Source organism: Bos javanicus, chromosome 8, assembly GCF_032452875.1.
Source record: "Bos javanicus breed banteng chromosome 8, ARS-OSU_banteng_1.0, whole genome shotgun sequence".
Lineage (NCBI taxonomy): Eukaryota > Metazoa > Chordata > Mammalia > Artiodactyla > Bovidae > Bos > Bos javanicus.
Genome location: NC_083875.1, coordinates 29,515,307 through 29,531,733, shown reverse-complemented (window position 1 = coordinate 29,531,733; position 16,427 = coordinate 29,515,307). Strand labels below are relative to the sequence as shown.

Genomic DNA, 16,427 nt, shown 5'->3' with positions numbered 1-16,427 from the left:
CTTCCCAAGGTTACGAACAGAATTCTTAAAAAGAACAGACACAGAACCAGACACAGAGTTTATCTTCCATGTTTGCCCAGAAGGTTTATCAAATCTACTTTCTGGGATATGCTTATCAAAAAACTGGAGATTTTCATACACTATTCAAAACTAGAGTTTTTAAATTTCAGATAAATATAAATAGTAAAAATCAACTGCCAAAAGAAAAAAAAAAGAAAAATGTGTGCCTGAGAAACTTTGAAGCACTCATCACTTGTGGTTGAAAACGATTTCACACATTCTCCAAGTACAGTATTAACATAATTCTCGAGTTTCTCTCATGCCAGGGAAGTCCTCTAATATTACCCCATAAGTCCTGTCTTTTTTATTTTCAAGGTTCATGTTTACAAAAAAATCGCAGATCTCATAGTGAAAATAGGAAATCTGGAGTGACAGCCACTTCATTAGGAAAGATTACATTGAGTTATGTAATAAGTTACATAAGTTGTGTTTACATAACTTACATACATAAATTGAGCATATTTTAACTAAGCCACTGTCATGTGTTCATAAGTCAGATTTTATTCAAAGACTCACTTAAGTGCATTTCCAGCGCAAGAGAGTGGAAAACATAAATTTAGGCCAGGAAGTGGAACCCACATGGGTCTCAATCTCAGCTCTACCCCACCCCTGGGGAGGTCTAGCCTTCTGAATCCTGCTCCACTGATTTTCCTAAGAACCTATCAGAACTCCCTTACTGAAAGCAAGGGCTGTCATACTCCTTTTGAATCCACTTGGTAACCCAACACAGTACTTTTGCACTTTGCAGACTCTTAGCAATGGGGATTCCAACCATCTCCCCAAGTGGTTGGAAGGATGCTAGAGAGACAATAGCATGTAAAGGTCCAACTCAAAACAGACTCAGTAAATACCATTCCTGAAGATACTAACTTCTCAGATATGGGGTGAATCGGTGGACTCATTCATGGACACAGAGCTGGGATCCCTCAACTCTACTTCCTCAAGAACTCTTTCCCACTAAAGATTCTGCATCTTCTTTTGAAAGAGAGAAAAGAGGCTGAAATATGGAAATATTTATAGCAAATAGGTACTCAAAAAAATGTTAACTGCCTTACTTCTCCCATCCGAAAATGCCTTCATCTCTTATTCTTCAGTGCCCAGACTCTTCCTACTCAGTGGATTACTCAACACGATAAACATAACTTATGAGCACAGAGCCCAAGACCTCAGCTCACTGGGAACAGTGACCTTGGCCAACAACGTGACCTTGGTTAATACACTCAACCTCATAGGCCTCTAGCCTCCTCATAAGGAAAGCAGAGAGGCTGGCATAGATACCATCCCTTACTCAAAAGCCTAGATTCTCTGAATTCAACACAAATCCTCCCCAATAAGGGAGCTGACTGTCCATCACACATGCTAAAATAAAATTCCTTGCTGAAGGCTGGCATCCAGAGGGACTGTGTCCAAACGAAGGGCTGGGCTGTCAGAGTCCTATCAGTTGTACTAACTCAATCCTCAATAGCCAGCTAGTGTGTTAAGGACCAGGCAAAGCAGTTCACATGATGATTCTTTGGAGTCTCTAACAACCAAGCACAGAGAAAACATGAAATTAAAAAACCACCAGATGTCACCCTCACAAATAACAAATGAACTGGACAGCACTGCTTTAATTGTTAGTCGCTCAGTCGTGTCCAACTCTTTGCAACCATGGACCCCACCAGGCTCCTTTGTCCATGGAAATCTCCAGGCAAGAATCCTGGAGTGGGTAGTCGTTCCCTTCTGCAGGGGATCCTCCCAACCCAGTGACAGAAGCCAGGTCTCCTGCATTGCAGAAAGATTTTTTTACCCACTGAGCCACCAGGGAAGCTCAGCATTGCTTTAGTTTCTACTAACATATAGAGAAGTGTGTTTTTTAAAAAATGAAATAGTTAACTTTATGAAGGGGGAAATATTTTCCTTTCTGCATTTCATTATAAATATGGAGTTGAGTTGAAGCTTAAGGTAAGGGTTAAGTTCTAAGTCAAGTACATAAAAGGAAAATCACATATAGTCAAAATTGACATTGAACAAATACTTTAAATTGTCATTATTACAGAATTCACACGGTTTGGGATATAACCTCGGAGAGGAATGGGCATGCATAAACCCAAAATGTGTACAGCCATGTTCAGTGTGTAATAAAGAATGTATATGCAAAACATAAGTTCTTTTACAAAGGTGTACTGTTGAATTTGTTGAACAAAAATTAGTAAATTATTTTACTTCCCTGTACTAGTCCTCAGCTACTATTTTTATGGTTGTAAAATGAACCCTGGCAATCGCTTAATACGTCAAGCACTCCTGTCCTCTGGTGCCAGTCCTACAAAGCTATAGTAAACAGAGGACTATCTGGGGCATACTATTTTTGCAGGAGCATAATTTCATCCAAAACAAATAGCTACAAACAGAACCAAGAGACTGAGTTTTACCATTTCAAGCTATTTAATTTTGAAACCATCACAAATAGAGGTATTTTTAATTTAAAATGAACAAAGCTGGGAATTCTTTGGTAGTCCAGTGACTGAGACTCTATGCTCCCATGGTAGGGGACCTGGGTTCGATCCCTGGTCAAGGAACTAGATCCCACATGATGCAACTAAGACTCAGCACAGCCAAATAAATTAAATAAATAGTAAAATGAAGAAAGCAGATACTTCTTCCTATGAATAAATAACCATAAATTCAATCTGCTGATGTCTATTGATATAATTTATTTAATATAATTTAATAAAATATAAAACAATTAATATAATTATTAATATAATTTATTTATTTTTGGCTGTTCTGGGTCTTCACTGCTACTCAGGCTTTTCTCTAGCTGCAGCAAGCAGGGTAAATTCTTCCTTGCAGTGCACCAGCTTCTCACTGCAGTGGCCTCTCTTGTCACGAGCACAGGCTCTGGGTGGGGCGCGGGTTTCAGTCGTTGGTGGGCTCAGTAGTTGTGGTTCAGGGCTTAGAGCACAGGCTCAATAGTTTTGGCACACATGCTTAGTTGCTCCACGGCACGTGGGATCTTCCTGGATTAGAGATTCAACCCATGTCTCCTGCATTAGAAAGCGGATTCTTTATTGCTGGGCCACTAGAGAAGCCCCTATGTTAGACATTTAGATGCTTATTTCCAATTCACAATCAATCATTTTAAAAAAAAAATTTCACCTGCACTTCCCTGGTAGTCCAGTGGCTAAAAATCCACTTTCCAATGCAAGGTACACGGGTTTGATCCCTGCTCAGAGAAGATTCCACATGGCATGGGCAATTAAGCCCGTGCACCACAACTGAGCCCACTACCCTAGAGCCCATGTCCCACAAGAGAAGCCACCACAAGGAGAAGCCCATGGGCTGCAACCAGAGAGTAGCCTTCCCTGCCCCAACTAGAGAAAGCCCTAGCACAGCAACGAAGACGCGGCACAGGCAAAAGTAAATAAACAAAATTAAAAAAAACATTTACCTCTACCATTACTACTGTTAATATATTCTGACAATAACAACAATAATAAAAGGTTATTGAGTGCCAAACACTGCTCTATATCCTTAACATGCATTAACTCATTTAATCTTCATAATGACTCCATGAGATACGGTTATTATTATATCCAAATAAGGAAACTAAGACTTGTGGAGATTTAATTCACTTACCCAACATCTCATAGATGAACCTCTGTTTTTCCATCTATGCGATGGGAATAATACCACTTAATTTATAGCACTGTTTTGAGGCTTAAACTGAGATAATGTATTTAATGCACCCAGCTCAGTACTGACACAATACTAACAAATAATTTCTTTTGTGATCATTAAAGTGGTTCTACAACTGAGCCTCCAGAGCAGCCTAAGGACAAGCAAAAAGAAACCTCTTGCACCATCTTATTCAACCCTCAAATTTTCCAGCTATGAGAGAAAAATGGCAGAATTAGCATTCCCTTACTTATAGCTCTGCTCCAAAGCAAAAGTTTTTAAAATAGAATATAGATCTTATCTCTTAACCATTGGGAAGTTCCTGAAGAATAAGGCTTCAAAGGTAACTTGAAACTGAGAAAGCCCATTACATGGGATAGATAGGTTAAGAGTCAGACTTGAGCTCAGGTGCTCAGAATCAGCCTCCCTGAGTTCAAATCCATTTCACCACCTTTTAGCTCTGTGACCTTGGGCAAGCCTTTTCCTTTCTTCTACCTCAGTTTCCCACCTCACTGGTGTGTTCACTGATTAAATGAAACGTTGAAAAGCACAGAGTACAAAGCATCCAGGATAAAACACTAGTTATTATCACTACTATTACTGACGGGACTTGAAACTTCTAAAGGCAGTAGTTGGGGGCACTGAGTGCTACAGCCTGCAGAAGGTAGGGGAGTGCACAGGGCACAACACTTTGCACTAGCAATCCTGCTTCTGCCCCCGCCCCCACCAGCTGACACGCCCCAGTGTCCTCAAAGAGACCAGTCCACTGCCACAGAGGTCCCCAAACTGCAACTCATGAGCCAAATCCAGCCTGCCCCGTTTTTGTAAATAAAGTTTTATTGGAATGCTGCCACTCTCAATCATTTACATGTTGGCTATTTATATATTTCCTCTCACACCCTCAGAGCTGAGTTGTTGCAAGTGAGACCACAGGGTCTACAAAGCTGAAAATATTTACTCTCTGGCCTTTCATAGAAAGTTTGCCTACCTTTGCATAAAGGGATAAAATATCAAATTTCCTTCCCTACCCCACTGGATGTTTTGAGGATGGAATAAGAAATAGATGTGAAAAATCTATAAAATAGCAGGAATTATTTAACCAAAAACCCACAGCCTGCAAGTTTCAAATTCAAGAGGGAAATAAATAATGCTAAGACTGTGGGTGTAGAGTCCCACTAACAGCTCCATCAATTCTTAACTATGTGGGGCTTTGGGCAAGTTATTGTAATTAGCTTCTCTAAGATTCATATTCATCATAATAACAATACTGAACTCGTGGGATTCAAAGAATTAAATGGATGTATTAGGGTTAGGATGGTGCCTGGTCAATATTAAGTAATTGATAATGTCAGCTCTTATTAAATGATTGCATTCATTACTGCAAGAAAAAGGTTTATGTCAAATACTGGACCACTCAATACTTTCCCTCCCAGGATATACACGCTTGAGAATTATCGGTGCTAGCAAAGCAGAGAGGCTAAGGACACTAATCTGGTCCTTCGAGGAATCTAAGAAAGAAAAGGTTAAAATCTCAAGGCTAAATTCTCCTTCACTCCCACGGTCAACATAATACTCCTTTGTCAACATCAGGAAAATTTCACCAAGAAGCTAAATTGCATATCTACATATTTGTATTATACAGAGAAATAAACTTTATACTATAAGACAAATTAACTGAATCAATCCGATTCGAAATGCTGACATTTTGCTTCTGCTGCTGCTAAGTCACTTCAGTCGTGTCCGACTCTGTGCGACCTCATAGACGGCAGCCCACCAGGCTCCCCGTCCCTGGGATTCTCCAGGCAAGAATACTGGAGTGGGTTGCCATTTCCTTCTCCAATGCATGAAAGTGAAAAGTGAAAGTGAAGTCGCTCAGTCGTGTCCAACTCTTAGCAACCCCATGGACTGAAGCCCACCAGGCTCCTCCATCCATGGGATTTTCCAGGCAAGAGTACTGGAGTGGGGTGCCATTGCCTTCTCTGATTTTGCTTCTAACAAGAAGCAATTAAATATAGAAACTTATTCAAAAAAGCAGAAGGAAGAAACTGCCAGAAGGGATTAGCATAATAGATCATGTAATTTGTGTCTCAAACTTGATATACATTACACATCAAAAAAAATTTAATGAATTCTGATAAAGCAAATGCATTAGAAAGAACTTGAAATGACTACAGAAGGGCACCAGGAAACTGATGCATTTGAGGCTGATGCAAATGATCAATATCTTAATTATAGTGGTGGTTAAATGGGTGAACATATTTATGAAACTTAATTTGTACAGTTAAGATGGGTCATTTTATCACATGCAATTATACCTTGATGGCAGAAAGTGAAGAGGAACTAAAAAGCCTCTTGATGAAAGTGAAAGTGGAGAGTGAAAAAGTTGGCTTAAAGCTCAACATTCAGAAAACGAAGATCATGGCATCTGGTCCCATCACTTCATGGCAAATAGATGGGCAAACAGTGGAAACAGTATCAGACTTTATTTTTCTGGGCTCCAAAATCACTGCAGATGGTGACTGCAGCCATGAAATTAAAAGACGCTTACTCCTTGGAAGGAAAGTTATGACCAACCTAGACAGCATATTAAAAAGCAGAGATATTACTTTGCCAACAAAGGTCCATCTAGTCAAGGCTATGGTTTTTCCAGTGGTCATGTGTGGATGTGAGAGTTGGACTATAAAGAAAGCTGAGTGCTGAAGAATTGATGCTTTTGAACTGTGGTGTTGGAGAAGACTCTTGAGAGTCCCTTGGACTGCAAGGAGATCCAACCAGTCCATTCTGAAGGAGATCAACCCTGGGATTTCTTTGGAGGGAATGATGCTGAAGCTGAAACTCCAGTACTTTGGCCACCTCATGCGAAGAGTTGACTCATTGGAAAAGACTCTGATGCTGGGAGGAATTGGGGGCAGGAGGAGAAGGGGACGACAGAGGATGAGATGGCTGGATGGCATCACTGACTCAATGGACACGAGTCTGAGTGAACTCCGGGAGTTGGTGATGGACAGGGAGGCCTGGCATGCTGAGATTCATGGGGTCGCAAAGAGTCGGACATGACTGAGCGACTAAACTGAACTGAACTGAATGTTGGTTTTTAAAAGAATTTGAGAAAAAGTAAATACTTCCATGAAAGTGAAAGTGTTAGTCACTCAGTCATGTCTGACTCTTTGTGACCACATGGACCGTGGCCCACCAGGCTCCTCTGTCCATGGAATTCTCCAGGCAAGAATACTGGAGTGGGTACACATTCCCTTCTCCAGCGGATCTTCCTGACCCAGGGATCGAACCGGGGTCTCCCACATCACAGGTAGATTCTTTACCGTCTCAGTCACCAAGGAAGTCCCAAATAATTCCATATTAAGTGTTAAAAATTTCGATGCTGATGATGTCATAATAATAGTTAACACTTCTACAGCACTCTTTATGTACCAGGCACTGTTCTACACGCTTTCATATATATTAACTTCTTTGCTTTTCATGATAACCCCCTGAAGTAGCTTAGTATTAGCCCTAGTTTACAAACGATGAAACTGCAACACAGAGAGGTTAAGTAACCTGCCCAAAGTCACAAAGCATCCAAGTGACAGAATCAGAATTTGAACCCATAAAAAACTTCAGAATCTGTGATCTATATTCACACTCATTAAACTTTTTAAACTGTTTTTGAGAAATCAGTTTTTTAAATTCAACAAACTGAGCTAATTGACAAAATGAACATCATCAAGCTGAGCCAGAGCTATGGAGACACTCTAACTTCTCTTCATGCCATATATCTCATGTGCAAAGTTGAGTGTGTGGTTATTCGTATCTCATCTATCTTCCCTCCAGCCTTTAAGTTGCATGAGGCATATCCCCAGGCATCAAGCCCAGGGTCTACACATGGCAGCCACACAGAAATACTACTTGAAAGAATGAATAAAAAGTGAGAGGATCCAGGAAAGCACTTCATTATATATTAATCATCACTGTAGACTGAAATTTTGTTTACGTACATGTCTGTATGTGCATGTGTGAGTAGGTATACACATACCCTACAATTTCTTGAAAGTAAAGTGTTAGTCGCTCAGTCATGCCAGACTCTTTGTGACACCATGGACTGTAGCCTCTGTCCATGGAATTCTCTAGGCAGGAATACTGATCTGGTATCGATACCCTTCTCCAGGGGATCTTCCCCACCCAGGAATTGAACTCAGGTCTCCCGCATTGCAGGTGGATTCTTTACTAGAGAGAAGCCTGACAGTTTAAGTCATTGAAAAGGTTCTCTCATTAACAAGCTACAGAACTGTGATTGAATATATCAGCGCTGTTAATATATAAGACATTTTAGCACATACATGCACCAAGTATTATGCTTTGCATTTCAATATATTGTCTCATATAAGCTAGACAGTGTTTCCCTAAAATAGGTGCAATTATCATTCCAGAGCTAATAAATGGTTTATTACCAGGTCTGACTCCATAGCCTGAGATCCTACCCATCATGACCTAAGAACTTTTCATGTAGAGTTCAGTCAATTAAAATTCCAGCAGATTTTAAGTGGAACCTGGCAAGTAGTTCTAAAATTATCTGAAAAGGAAAATATATTACAGAATTTTCCCTGCCAAATTAAAATTGTGGAAATGGCACAGGAAAATACATATATGTTGATCAACAGAACATAATAAAGAATGCAGATATAAACTGATCAATAGAACATAATAAAGAATGCAGATATGTAAACATAGGAATTTATTTTATGATTCAGTTAAAATTTAAGTTGGAGAAAGAATAATGAATTACTTAATAAATGATGCTGAAGAAACTGGTTATCTGTTGCAACAAAAGTGAAATGAAACCCATATGCAAATTTCTAGATACATTAAAAAGATAACTACAAAAACAAGAGATGGATGTATGGAGAGTATTCTTTACGACCTTGAAACAGAGACAATCTTTCTAAATAAGACACCAAACCCAAAAGCCATAAAGAAAAGAGTAAAAGTTCTGGCTACATAAAAATTTTAAACTTCTAAGACAGGCAAGGAGAAAATATTTAAGGTACTGTATATGGACAAAAAATTATTACCTATAATTTATAAAGAACTCTTTCAGGCCAATAAGAAAGAGACAAACAGCCAAAAGAATAATAGATACAGGGTGTGAAGAAACAGTGCATTGAAAAAGAAATCCATAGCCAATAAACTTGGAAAAGTGCACCTAAAAAGTAGTATTATTTTGTCCATAGGATTGGCAAACATTTTTTTAATTGATAATATCCACAGTTGGCAGAGATGTTGGAAAATAGAACATATACCGTTGCTACTATTTAGAAGTCAGTCTTAGTATATTCATATTAAAAAAAAAATGTAATGTATATAGAGCCTATTTGGAAGCCTTGCTGTATTTATTAAAGATTTAAATGCATGTATTATCAAACATTTCCAAGTATACACAGGAGTACTATTCCTAGGATTCTATACTGTTAAAACATACACACGTGCAAGGGTCTATGTATTATAGTACATACTGTATTGAAACAACCCAAATGCTCTTCACAGGGAAGTAGTTAAAGTATGGTACAATTATATTACCTAATTCTCTTCCTTTGGAGAAGGCCATGGCACCCCACTCCAGTACTCTTGCCTGGAAAATCCCATGGGCAGAGGAGCCTAGTCGGCTGCAGTCCATGGGGTCGCTAAGAGTCAGAAACAACTGAGCGACTTCACTTTAACTTCTCACTTTCATGAATTGGAGAAGGAAATGGCAACCCACTCCAGTGTTCTTGCCTGGAGAACCCCAGGGACAGGGGAGCCTGGTGGGCTGCCGTCTATGAGGTCGCACAGAGTTGGACATGACTGAAGCGACTTAGCAGCCCAGCAGCAGCAGCAGCAGCAACTCTCCCTTCATTGGGTAAAAAGTAAAGCAAACAGAGGAAGTATCTCCCAGATTCATTAAATGCAAAGTCTATTCCTAGGAAAGTCAAACTTCAATGCTAATGTTATCTAAGGATGGGCAGGGAAGGAATGATAAAGTGAAAAATCATATTGTGGCATCAGATTTAAATCTTTTACAACAGGACTGCTTTGATGAACTACTTTAGTAATGTAAAAAAACAAGGAACAATTTGAACAACATTTTTAAAAGGTTAAAAGCATTTTGCAATAAGCAGATCCAACATACCTAGAGAAAAATTCAAGCACAGTAAGGTAGGATGACGTCAACTAAATTTGTTTTATAACCCAAATCCTTTTGTGCCCAGTATAAGTGAAAAGCACTTTCTAGAAATGTCTAGACAACTTTTTAACAAAACTTTTTGTTTAGAAATAATTTCAGACTTTCAACATAGTACAAAGAAAGCCTGTATGCCATTTACGCAGATTCATCTAATGCTAATATTTTGTCTCATTTGCCTTATACTCTGTTTTTCCCTCTCCCTTCCCACCTTCTTTTCCCTTCTCTATCTCAATAGATTAAAATTTTTTTCTAAACCATTTGAAAGTTAATTATGTATATTGTGACCCTTTACCTCTAAATATTCCAGTGCGTATTTTTTTTAAATACAGATATTCTCTTACCTAAGCGCAGTACAGTTATCCACATCAGAAAATTTAACTACTTTAAACTTCTGTCCATTTTCCAATTTTGTCAATTAACCCAATAGAGCTAGCTGCTTTGCAGCTGTTTTCCCTGCAGTACAGGAGCTCATCTCAGGTCCAATATTGCATTTAGCTGTTTCATCTCCTTTGCCTCCTTTAATCTGGGACATTTTCATAGCCTTTCTTTGCCTTTCAAGACAGCAACATGTTTTGAGTACAGCCCTCTTTTTTTTTTTTTTTTTACTAGAACCTTCCTTATTTAAAGTTTCTCTGACATTTCCTATGATCAGATTCAGGTTAGACTAGTACAGAAGAGACCCTGTGTCCTCGTCAGGTCACTTCTAGCTGGAGGCACAGATCCTGTCTGCCCCCACTGGTAATGTTAACTTTGATCACCTGGTCAAAGTAGTATGTGATCTCTCCACTGCAGTTACTATTTCTGTCTTATAAGTCATAAGGACTCCGTGGTGAGACCAGGGTAAGACCAGATCAAGAACATGCTCCTCCCCTAAACTTGTCTCTGTCACCTACAATGATGGCTGCCTGACTCATCTTTCCCAGGCTAGTTAGTTGATCACTGTTTTACCACCTCCAGCACTCCCTCCACTTTTACCAACTGGCCTTTAGCATTCTGCTCAAAGTAAATCCCTCCCATCTCCTCCACCTGTCTAATTGGTCACCATCCATATGGACTCCAGTAGACATCTTCAATGGTCTGTAATACGTTACTGTACTTATTTTGATGCTCAGATTGCCCCAGAATTGGTCGTGGCAACTTTCACATTTCTCACTCTTTACTCCCTTAGAGCAAATGCTAATACTCAGAACTTGCTTATTATAAGAATTCTGTTTTGCCAAGGAATCTTACAAAGTGAGACATATCTAAATGTTAACAATAAGACTCAGTGATTTTTCTGAGCCCCCTAATGAAAACTGAGGCATGTAGCCACTGACCTATACACTTGACACCCTGATATACATTACAAAATGGACTTTGTTAAAAAGAGAATATTAAGGGTCTACTTGATTGGTGCCATCTGAAGCTGAGTTTCCTTACTAATTCTTAGCTGATCTTAACACTTAAAAGAACCTAAAGGACCGTCAGCAGTTGTATCAGAAAAATGGTGCTGGTGCAGGTCTCTAAAACTTAGTCTCTTTAATAATTTCCTTTTAATTAAGAGGAAGAGCTTCATGTTGATGTATGGCAGAAACCAACACAATACTATTAAGCAATTATCCTCCAATTAAAAATAAATAAATAATTATTTTTTAAAAGAGGAAAAGATACCTATAGTGAAAACTGGCAAGAGTGTGCAGCCAACTTGAAAATAATTCCCTGGTAGATCAGACGGTAAAGAATCTGCCTGCAATCCTGGAGTCCCAGGTTCAATCCCTGGGTTGGGAAGATACCCTGGAGAAGGGAAAGGCTACCCACTGCAGTATTCTGGCCTGGAGAATTCCATGGACAGAGGAGCCTGGTGGGCTATGGTCCATGGGGTTGCAAAGAGTAGGACACAACTGAGCGATTTTCACTTTTCAAAGTTAAGAAACTGAGAAACATCTGGAAACAACAGAACAAGTCAGAGCAGTCAATGGAGTTTTAATGCATACAAGAGAAATTTGAGGAACTGCAGTACAATTTACAAAGACAAGAGTTCCTGAGAGTCTGATTTATGACTATAAAGGAAGTAAGTTGTTTCTGGGTTAGAATTAGGTTACACCCATTGAGATATATCCATACAGGATCCAAAAGGCTGAGGTCACCTTCCTGCCCCTTTCTGATTTTTTTCTGCTATCAAGCAAGCGTAAGAAACAGAACTTGTTTCGACAGCAGTGCTCAGCTTCCTTTCTCTGCCGTGGAGCATATAATAGAGGCAGCAGAGGTGTCTCCATTCTGGCTTCCTGATCCCTGAACTGCCATGTGTTGGGAACTTAGTTCTAGAATCATCAGCCACAGAATACCAGCACCTCCCCTAATGAGTCAGTTCTGGATTGGTACAGAGAGCCTTTCACAGAGGCTCAGCCTAGAACCACAGCTATAGCCCCAGCCCCTTCCTGCATTTTTAAAACATCTGTCTTACATCAACTCATACATTCTTTCTTACCTAAATTACAGCAGTTTCTGCTTCCTGCACTGAAACCTGATAGAGTGAGAGGGATGACAGAGAAGAAAATAAGCAAACAAGATAATGCAGACGGTGGTCACATCTATGAGGAAATACACAGGATGTGTAATAGAGGAAAGAGAAAGACTGCTTGGAATATGAAACCCAAGGAAAGCAGCATTTGGAACTTGATCTTTAAAGTGAGGATGGAAAGTCGAGAAGGAGCTGGTCATGTGAAGAACTGGTGCACTCTGCCAGGCTGGGGAAATCCTTAATGCAAGAGCACTACGGTAGAAAAAAACTGAGCATGTTCAAGAAATCTAATGGAAGCTCCGGTGGCTAGAGCAGAGGAACAAAGTGGAGAAGGGCAGGAGATGAGCTGTAGCAGGAAAGCAAAAGAAGTGTGCATTTGATCCTAAATAACAGTCTGCAGCACAGGAGTAATGTGATTACCATTTGTAAAGGAGCACTTAGATTGCAGAATAAGAGTGGACTGCAGAAGTGAAACAGTTTGGGTGTCATTTTGAGGGCTCCAGAGAGTTCTGGTACCTTAGTTCTTTATGTCTCAGCGCAGAAAAGAATTTAGCAAGAGGCAAGTGATAGATAAGAAGTGATTTACTAGAATAGGACGCCTGTGCTATTTACAAACAGGTGGGTGAGAGGGTGCTGTGCCCCCAGAACTTACTGGACTACAGCTCTATAATCAAAGGAAAAGTGGGGAGGGGAAGAACTTCTCTTTCTTGAGACATCATGCTTCCATCATCAGCTCCTCTTCCAGGTTTAGCAGGGGAGTTTTGTTTCCACATGGTCAAGCTAGGTTCACAAAGGATCATTTTCTATGTGTGCAGAGAGTATATTTTAAGGATCATTAACTTAACTGAGCTCACTGGGCAGGATGTAGGTCTCATGGCATCACTATTTTATTGTTTGGGGGCAAGTCTTATGCTTCTGTTGCATGGTTTCACTGCTTAGCAAGCCTGCTTGGTTTTAGGGTTAAAAAACCCTGTTCTCTTGAATAAACATGAATTTACAGGAGTCTCCCCTATTTTTTCTACCAGTGGGATTAACCATTTAATTAATCCCTAATGAGATTAACTATTTAATTACCTACTTTGTCCCTTTACTCTGTCAGAAGACAGGGAGGAAGTGGGGAGACCAGTAAGGATGTTCCCCCAGATATGCAGGGTGAGAAGATGGTGGTGTGGCCTGGGGACACAGTGGTGATAGAAAGGAGCCATGTTTGGGGGGTATTACTAGATTCAACAGGACTAGCTTATGACAGAGATTGGGAGTGGGGGGTGTAAAAGAAGCATAAATTGAGGAAAACAGAAAGGGAAAATAAGGCACAGGAAGGGCTTTTTAGGTTGAGAAATGCTGTTTTAAATTGCTCCCCCAAAGTCTTGTGTTTGCTCCTAAAATTATTATGGAAAGGGTACTTGTCACTAAATTGCCAAAACTGAAATGGAATGCTTTTCAGTCTTTAACAAAGAGATAGGAGTTCATTTTAGCATGTCACATGTCCCTCAGTTTAGCCTAAGCATGTGGAACCTGCTTCCTGAGGCATGCAGACTTAAAAGTTTTGTTATACATCAAAAAGGTTGACTCTTATCTAAGTTAAAATGTAATCTCCTTCATCATAAACTACAAAGGGAAGTAAAAGCAAGCAAGTCTTTAGAAGGAAAAAAAAAAAGATTCTAAGCTAGTAACTTTACTTTTAAAATTTCCAGTGTAATTAGCAATACAGATGGACTTGTGGATGCTCACACTTTATAAAATCATCTCTTATAAAGTCATTTTTACTATTTATGAAGTCAGAATAGAATTGTTTGATAAGAAAGAAAACCTCAATGTTTTCTATTTTGAAAAGTTGGGAGAAACCACCTCTGCACACATGCTAGTATTACTAACTAAGCAAATGGCTAGAAATGTGAACCCTTCAGGTTTCTGACAGCATTAAGTGTGTGAATAAATTATACTCATCCTCATTTTCTGAACTTTCCCTATTTAGCCCAACCAGATTACATGTGTCATTTCACTCTGTCCAACTCTAGGAATGAAGAAACTATGGCTCCAAGTGCCTTGCCCTTGGTTACCTGGCTTAAGCCAGCTGTCTGCAAGGACATTTACCATTCTTTGTATTTTTTTATAATTTTGTTTATTTTATTTTTGGCTGCACTGGGTTTTCTTTGCTGTGTGGGCTTTTCTTTAGGTGCAGCAAGCAGGGGCTACTCTCTAGTTACAGTGGGTGGGCTTCTCGTTGTGGTGGCTTCTCTGGCTGCAGAGTCTTCCCTGATAGGTCAGTTGGTAAAGAATCCACCTGCAATGCAGGAGACCCCAGTCCAACTCCTGGGCTGGGAAGATCCACTGGAGAAGGGAAAGGCTACACACTCCAGTATTCTTGGGCCCCCCTTGTCGCTCAGCTGGTAAAGAATCCACCCGCAATGCAGTAGACCTGGGTTCGATCCCTGGGTTGGCAAGATCCCCTGGAGAAGGGAAAGGCTACCCACTCCAGTACTCTGGCCTGGAGAATTCCATGGACTGTATAGTCCATAGGGTCACAAAGAGTTGAACACAACTGAGGCACTTTCACTTTCACTTTCTCTTGTGGCAGAGTGCGGGCTCTAGACTGAGCGCTTCAGTAGTTATAGCTCTCGGGCTCTAGAGCACAGACTCAATAGTTGTGGCCTACAGGCTTAGCTCCTCTGCACAGCATGTGGGGTCTTCCCAGACCAAGGATTGTCCCCATGTTTCCTGCATTGAGAGGTGGGTTCTTTACCACTGAGCTATCAGAGAAGTCCCTGTGTGCATTTTTAAAATGAAAACAAAAACAAAACCTTCTCTTCCAAAACCAGATCTGAAAATTAATACCAGCAAATGAATACGGAATATCCAGGTGTTCAAATATGACTAGCTGAAATATTTTATACAATCTTTCTAGAATTTTTTTCTGCTCTGTAGAAGTCCAGCCATCCTTATGTATGATAAAAAGCAAAATCCACACACAGTTGCTATTCAAGTGAATGACTACAACTAAGCATTTATAGTATGGCAGGCTCTGGATGAGCTGTCAAAGTTGCTAGTAACAACTCTCTGAGGTGGCCATTAGAATCCCCCATTGACTGATAGGGAAACTCAAGCTCACAAAGAGATTAAATAACTTGCCCAAGGTCACAGTGCCTGCAAACGACAGCACCCAACCTACGTCCACTAACCTGCAAGTCCGTCCATGTTCTTTCCTCTCTCTCACACGCCTTCCTAGGAACAGACACAACAAATCTGAAACTCAGGGGTGCCTGAAAAGAGGCAGATTTCATTTGAGACTTCTACTAAGCTGACAATTCCTTTTATTTAACTGCTAATAGTTTAGAAACGCAAATGCGTGTTTGTCCTTGTAGCAGCAAGCTAAACATGGTAGCCTCTGCCTAGCAAATGAACTAGAAAATCAGGAAAGCCATCATCTGTATATACCACACATCTTCTGCTGTATTGCAAACGAGACAAAATTATTCATTTGGACAAGGGTAATTCACTCAGCCCTGGAGCCGTCTTCTGATGATGTCAGAGTGTGAGAGGCATGTAAGCGCTGACACGAATGCACTCGGCTCTGCAGTCTTGCTTTCTGATGCCTCACACATTTGCTTTGTCCTTGTCACATATAACGGCTGCTCTTTACTTCTACCTGGGAAATTCTGTTTTATCCTGATGACTTCTAATTTTTCAATTAATTTAAAGGTGAAAAACATATTGGAGGCGAGAACAGATGGACACAAGGAATGTTTCTGGGATCAGGAAAATATTCTTAAATTGGATTGTGATAGCTGCACAATTCTGTAAATTTATTAAAGATCATTGAACTGTACACTTTAAAAGGACTGAATGAATGGCATGTAAATTACACCTCAATAAAACTCCTTTTTAAAAAAAAAAAAGAATATTGAGATAATGCTAATAAATTATGGAGGTAAATTCTCCTTTCTTGACAGGCTAAAGATATCCTGTTGCTGGAAAGCACTGAAGGGGGTCCCTTTG

At 40.0% G+C, this 16,427-nt stretch overlaps 1 protein-coding gene across 2 annotated transcripts in view; it reads right to left on the bottom strand.

The window, feature by feature from the left end:
- The window catches only part of TTC39B (tetratricopeptide repeat domain 39B), a 154,961-nt gene that overhangs the window by 122,401 nt on the left and 16,133 nt on the right, over window positions 1–16,427 (bottom strand). The gene's annotated exons all lie outside the window — the stretch shown is intronic.